This window comes from Aethalodelphis obliquidens, unplaced genomic scaffold (genome assembly GCF_003676395.1).
Source record: "Aethalodelphis obliquidens isolate GAN/ISIS:26980383/991018 unplaced genomic scaffold, ASM367639v1 scaffold61, whole genome shotgun sequence".
NCBI classification, from domain to species: domain Eukaryota; kingdom Metazoa; phylum Chordata; class Mammalia; order Artiodactyla; family Delphinidae; genus Aethalodelphis; species Aethalodelphis obliquidens.
Window position 1 is genome coordinate 143595 of NW_020838005.1, and position 6935 is coordinate 150529.

A 6935-nucleotide genomic window follows, 5' to 3' on the forward strand; every position below is an offset into this window, starting at 1 on the left:
TTGACGGGGGAGTCTGGCAACTCTCTTTTCTTTTGAAGTATTTCACTGTTTTCTCCGCCAACGTCTCATTTTACTCAAGCTGCAGCTACTCTTTGGGGTAAGTGTGGTTCCTTTCCTCCTCCTGCACAGAAACAATAGACACCCGAGCATGAGAGCTGGAAGGAGTCTCAGCAACTGGTGGCAAAGCCTCCGTTTCACAGATGAAGACACGGAAGCTTTGGTGACTTGCCCAAGGCACAGAGTTCACAGGGGAACTTAGGACTGCTGTCTTCCGCGCTGGTAGTCTCTCAGTACACCAGGCTCCTCTTAAGGCAGGCGCTCAAAAACCGTATAACTCCAAAGTACGCCACTTCCCGTGGTCGGTGGTGGGTGGGTGGTAGTCGGGTGTGTCAGTGATTTGAGCTGGCAGCTCAGCTTCCTCTGGCTGTCAGTGCTGTGATTACACAGACTTCTGTGTGTAGAAAGCCACCTCCTAACTGGCTGGCCGGTCTCCAGTTTTTAGGGAAACCAGGACAGCCTTCACACTGTTCCTTTGCTGATACGCACCGTAACGGTAATCTTTCTTGACTGGTGTTTTATAGCAGGCACATCAACTGTGCAGAAAAAATTCGCAGCTCTGGGCTGCCTTATATTTCCTGAAGGAGCCAGACTTAGGTCCCTTGTGAGATAACCAGTGCTGTGATTAGGTAACATGATACCCCCAAGGTACCCCCCAAAGCATGTTGTGAACTGCAGGGCGGATCAAACCTCAGCTAGTGGATTCCCATCCCTCTGCACAGTGTAATGAGTGTAGGCCTGCTTACTGGGCTAGCCTAGGATAATAATGGGCTAGCCTAGGATAACAGAAATGTATTTAGATTATACATGTTGGAAGAGAATTCAGCCACACAGAAGTACCATGCTGCAGTACTCGACCCAGGAAAGTTAAAAATTAACAAACTCAAGGGACTTGCCTGGTGGTGCAGTGGTTAAGACTCCTAGCTCCCAATGCAGGGGGCCTGGGTTCGATCCCTGGTCAGGGAACTAGATCCCACATGCATGCTGCAACTGAGAGTTCACATGCCACAACTAAGGAGCCGGTGAGCCGCAACTAAGGAGCCCGCCTGCTGCAACTAAGACCGGCGCAACCAAATAAATAAATAAATAAAATTTAAAAACAAAACACAAACTCAAGTGATGTGCCTATTACATGTGAGCTAACAGATCAGAGGAGGAAAGAAGGAAGCGTTAGTTTGGGGCCCTGCCTTTCAGGAACTTAAAGTCAGAGGAAGGGTGTCTTAGTCAGTGCAGGCTGCTATAACAAAATGCCATAGACTGAGTGACTTACAAGCAACAACAATTTATTTCTTATAGTTCTGGAGGCTGGAAGTCGGATATCAGAGTGCCAGCACGGTCTGGTTCTGGTGAGGGCCAGCCCTCTTCTGGGTTGGAAATGGCCCCCTTCTCATATCCTCACATGATGAAAAGAGGGCAAGGGAGCTGTCTGGCATCTCCTTTATAAGGGCACTAATCCCATTCATGAGGGCTCTACCCTAACGGCCTGATTACTGCCCCCCAAAGGCCTTACCTCCTAATACCATTACATTGGGGTTAGGATTTCAACATATGAATTTGGGGAAGACACAAACGTTCAGTCTATAGCAAAGGGTAATTCCAAGGTATCAGCACAATGAAGGATTAGTATAGCACTAGGAATTTGTAGAGCGGCGGTTGGATGGGTTGGGAGGAGAATGCCCAATCTTGGACTCTGGTTCCTATTTTAATGCAATAATAAAAAAAAATGAACAGTGGCTAATATTTATTGGGTGCTTACTGTCTGCTGGACACTACAGGTTGGGCTCTTCAGAAGCAGGCCTGGAGACAGAGTTTGGGGTATCAGGGTCACCACCTGTGAAGGAAAAGGGGAAGAAGCACGATTAGGGAGAAGAGCTCAATCTACAGTGCAGGCCCCCTAAACTCTTGGTCACACTGGTGGAAAATTCTAGAGCAAGTATTGTCCGTGAATGTCCCGTATCAAGCAGAAACAGCTAGGCCTTTATCCATCCCTACCCTTCTCCCTCAGTCATCAGGTACTCCTGGCAAGGGCCTGACCTCAGCTGGGTGGCTCTCTGCAGCTGGGGCAGCCTAGAAGGAGCTGACAGCTGGCTGGGAGGCTGTTGACTGCACTCCCTGCAGCTGGGCAGCAAATCCTTGAAGGGCGCCCTGGACAGTGCATCTCCATGACTCTCTGGCTGTGCTAAGATCTTTGAATGTATTTAATCTTCCCAATGAGACAGGTACTGGTACTTCACAAATGAGTTAACAGAGGCTTAGAAATGGTAAATAGGGCTTCCCTGGTGGTGCAGTGGTTGAGAATCTGCCTGCCAATGCAGGGGACACAGGTTCGAGCCCTGGTCTGGGAAGATCCCACATGCTGCGGAGCAACTAGGCCCGTGAGCCACAACTACTGAGCCTGTGCGTCTGGAGCCTGTGCTCCGCAACAAGAGAGGCTGCGATAGTGAGAGGCCCCAGCACCGCGATGAAGAGTGGCCCCCGCTTGCCACAACTAGGGAAAGCCCTCGCACAGAAATGAAGATCCAACACAGCCATAAATAAATAAAAAGCCAAGTATTTGAAGCCCTTTAAAATAAAATTAAATAAATAAATAAATTTTAAAAAGAAATGGTAAATAATTTGTCCAGGGTTACCAGTGGATGATTGTGGTTGTGATTTATAATAAGAAATATATACGTGGTCTTTGTCCCTGTTTCTGGCACAGAGCTCCTAAAACCCTTGGAATTTCATAAGCAATGAGAACAAAAAAGATGTCTTGATGTTTATAAAAACTTCTTTCAGCCATACCTGAGTTTATGTTAATGAGGTGGCCAACCACATGATAAGAACATTCATTCTCCCCCACCCCCGCCCCAACCCCCAGAGAAGGGAGAGGGGATAGAGGTTGAGTTCAACCAGCAATGGCCAATGATCTAATCAATACTGCCTAGGTAATGAAGCCTCCATAAAATCCCAAAAAGATTCAGAGAGCTTCCAGGTTGGGTAACCAAAATGCTTTCACATGCCACCACATGGGGCCCCAAATTCCACAAGGATAGAAGCGCCTTTGTTTGAGACCTCACCCTATGTATCTCTCCATCTGGTTGTTAATTCATATTCTTTAATAGCCTTTTGTAATAAACCAGAGCAGGTTTCCTGAGTCCTGTGAGCTGCCCTAGCAAATTAATTGAACCCAAAGAGGGGGTGTGGGAATCTCTGATTTATAGCCAGTCCGTCAGAAGTATAGGTAACAACCTGGACTTGTGATTGGCATCTGAAGCTGGGTAGGGGAGGTCATTCTTGTGGGACTGAGCCCTTAACCTCTGGGACCTGATGCTATCTCCCAGTAGATACTATTAGCACGGAGTTGAATTGTAGGACACCCAGCAGGTGTCCAAGAATTGCTTGATGGTGTGGGGAAAACTCTCCACATCCCTACACAGTGCAGCTGGGTAAAGAACCCCTTTTAATGATGGAGAGAGGCTTTAGCTGGGCGAATCTAATTTTTGCATTCTTCTCCTTTCCTCTTTTTCTGCTCTAGTCCCAATTAGGGCAAGAGTTGGCTGTGATTCTGATCATCCTACCAGATTTATGAAGCGCACACACATACCATGTTGTTTCCTGAAAACTGCAGCTTTTCTGCAAGTTTCATATGAATAATTCCCTTTGATTGTAGGAGAGGACTGGAAGAGAAACTTCCAGAAACCAGAACCGAATTTGTTTTTGTTTTTGTTTACCAGGAGCACCAACTAGAGCTTCTGGGGGTGGGGCCCTTTATAGAATGGACCCAAATCTCAGCTGTCTTTACCAGTTTCCAGGATTAGAAGCGAGCTGCAGGCATCGTCCTCGGCATTAATGAGAGGATGACGGGGGAAGAGGTGAGATTCCTTAGCGCCCTGTTCTGATTCTCTGTCACTGATACTGCATACGGGGGTTCTCTGGCGTCAGGCTCCCGCAGGCCCCTCCCTCGTCTCAAAACACCGCTATAGCAAGAGAACATTGCTTCTGGTCCTCCAGAGTCCAGCGAGGAGCCATGGTGGGAAGAGGTGATCTTTCTAGAAAAAAAGCCTCCGAAGTCGGAGTTATGTTCAGAGTCGCTCTTGTCCAGTCTCTACTCGGTGGGGTGCCCGTGAGGCTGGTAGAGGGCAGGCACTTGGGGAGGCGGGAAAGGGGCGGGGACTCGGGAAGGGGCGGGGACTCGGGGAAGGGGCGGGGACTCGGGGAGGGGTCGCGAAGGGGCCTGGAGCGCGCGCAGTTAGCCCTCTGGGAGAGCCGATCCTGTCCTTACTGGCGCTTACTCTGCGACGCAGGCTCGGCGCAGGAGCGGAGCTCAGCTCTGGGTCACCGGACCCCCGGGGAAGGAGGTGCGAGCGAATCCTGCGCTCCAGAGGAAGTGGGCGTGTGGGTACCCGGCCGCGGGGCTCTGGAGTGGGGCGCGTGTCTCGTTTTGCTGCGAACGCTGGATGCCAGGCGCGGGGAACCATCGGTCAGAAAAGTCTCCGGAGTCGGGTCTCCGGAGTCGGGTCCTCGGGGGAAGGCGACCGAGCAAGATGGAAAGTCCGCTCTTATCGGATCCTTGCGCCCCCGGCCGGGCCCTGTCTGTCCCACATAACGCTTCCCTCTCCAGCCGTTTCTTGCGCCCAGGCCTTTCATGTCCCCACGTCGGTCCCTGGCGCAGACTCTGGGCCCTTACTGGGCCCGTACTGGCGTCTTCCTCGACGTTGGGAGGAGTCCGGGAACCACGGACCAAGACCTCCCTGCTCCCTTCACCGGGTAAAAATCCAGGACGTCCTATTCTTTGCGCTGTGCAAGGACCTCCTCCAACAGCGGGATCCTGCCAGGGGCACCTCTTCAGCGCAGGGAGAAGGACCCCGCAGGAAGCCGGGGGTGCATTTGGTTGATTTTAAGGGAGAAGGCTGGTGCCTCCGTCCTGGCCTCACGACCTGGCCTTTGTTCCAAATCTCGGCCCTGCTCGGAAGCCTCCAGAACTCCCAGCCAGGAAGCCTTCACGGCGGCACCAGAGGTGACCAAGGCCCTAGTCCGGCAGAGGGCAGAGCAGGGGTGAGGCAGGCCCGCTCCGCGTTGGCGTCAGTGCGGGGCTCCTCTGATTTCTCACCTGTACGCTGCTGAGAAACGTCCTGGTGTGTGCTGGCGTCTTGCACTTTTGCCACCAGCGTGCACAAAAGGTCATCTTGGACCTCCTGGTGGCTCTGCTGGTGATGCCTTGGAAAGTGCCAACCCAGGCAGCTGGCTACTAGCCCTTTGGGGACGTGTGTGACATCTGACTGGCCTTTGGCATCATGTGCTCCACCGCCTTTATCCTGCCCTTATGCCTCAGCAGACCAGCCCCTTCAACTACCAGCAGCATGTGACCCGCCGGGCTGCTTTGGTGGCCATTGTGGGGACTGAAGGTGACACTTCAGTTTTCCTATCCTTCATCCCTGGCAAATGGAGCAGCTGGCATAGGGCAGAGCCCAGCCTAACAGTACAGAGCTCCCTATCTGGGTTCAAAGATGCACCCCGAGCCTCAGCTTCACCTGTGCAGTAGCCTGCTCAATGATGGTCATGGTGGTAGCAGGCTGAGGGCAGCGGGGGCCCATGCTCAGCCAGGACCCGCGGTCACTTGATGGACATTGTGACATCCTCCCTTCCCTTCATAGGGTAGGGGTTGGGCAAACAGGATGGAGTGGCCCTTTCTGATTTTGTCTAGAAATTGTGTTGGGTGGTAGAGGAAGGTCACCACCTAAGGCCGGCAGCAGGACCTGTGACTTTGTGGCCTTGGACCCTGGGGCCCATGGCTAGAGGAGATCAGGAGAGCCTTTGATCTGGTTCTTTTGGAGCTGGAGTTCCTAGGATGCCTCACCTGTATGCAGGGGGTCCCATCTCCACCAGCCTTCTACCGTGCTAGGTGCTTTACGTGGGTTAACCTCATTATGGATTAATTCATCTCTGAGGCCTCAGTGAGACCAGAGCTCTTATCCCCATTTCACAGATGAAGAAACTAAAACAGAGAGATGGTTAACCAATTTGCTTAGAGTCACACAGCTAACAAGTAATCAAACCAGTATTCGAACGGATAGTCTGACCCCAAAACTTGCCCTGATGACCACCATGCTATGCTAGGCTAATGGGAGGAGGGAGAGTTTGGGATGGAATGCCTATCTTTTTTTGGCTATTTTAATAAATTACTTAGGACTTGCTTCCTTCTTATGTGTTTATGGAGGCATTTACTCATTCTGTACAAAATACAGTCGTATGTGTCCTCAGCCTGGCTTTTCTCTTGTTCCACGGGCAGAGATGCTTGTTTGCTGTCACTGCGGTGGGTGGGTGTTTGGAGCCGCCCTCATTCTCACTGGGGACAACTGTGGGCTGGCTTTCTGTGTGTGCAGGGATGGGCCAGCGTGACCCAGGGCAGGCAGGAGACGAGAGATCTGAGTTCTGGCTCCATCACTGCAGGCAGGTGTGACGTAAGGAAAGATCCAATGGAATAATTATTTCTGTGTAGCCTGCCTCAAAGGGAGGTGTTGCAAAGAAATGGGCACTTTGTAAATGCTTTCTGAAAGTATCAAGTGCTACCTAAATGAAGGGCATCATGAAGGTGGGGTTCTCCAGACTGCCTCCTCTGGAATCAGGGCCACTTCCCCCAAGTGGCTGAGCCATTGTCTTATGAAACCTCAGTCTCAAACACAAATCCGGCATCTGCCCTGCTGTGGCCTGACCCCCTCCCTACTTGGGTCTTTGAGCTGGGCTCTGGAAGGGGAGGAAAGGTTGAACTGGCTCTGCCATTTATTAGCTGTTTGAGCTTGGGCAAGTCACTTAACCTCTCTAATGTCTTCATCTGTAAAATGAGGATGACAATTATACCACCACATAGCACTGTTGTGAGCAATGAGTTAAATTAT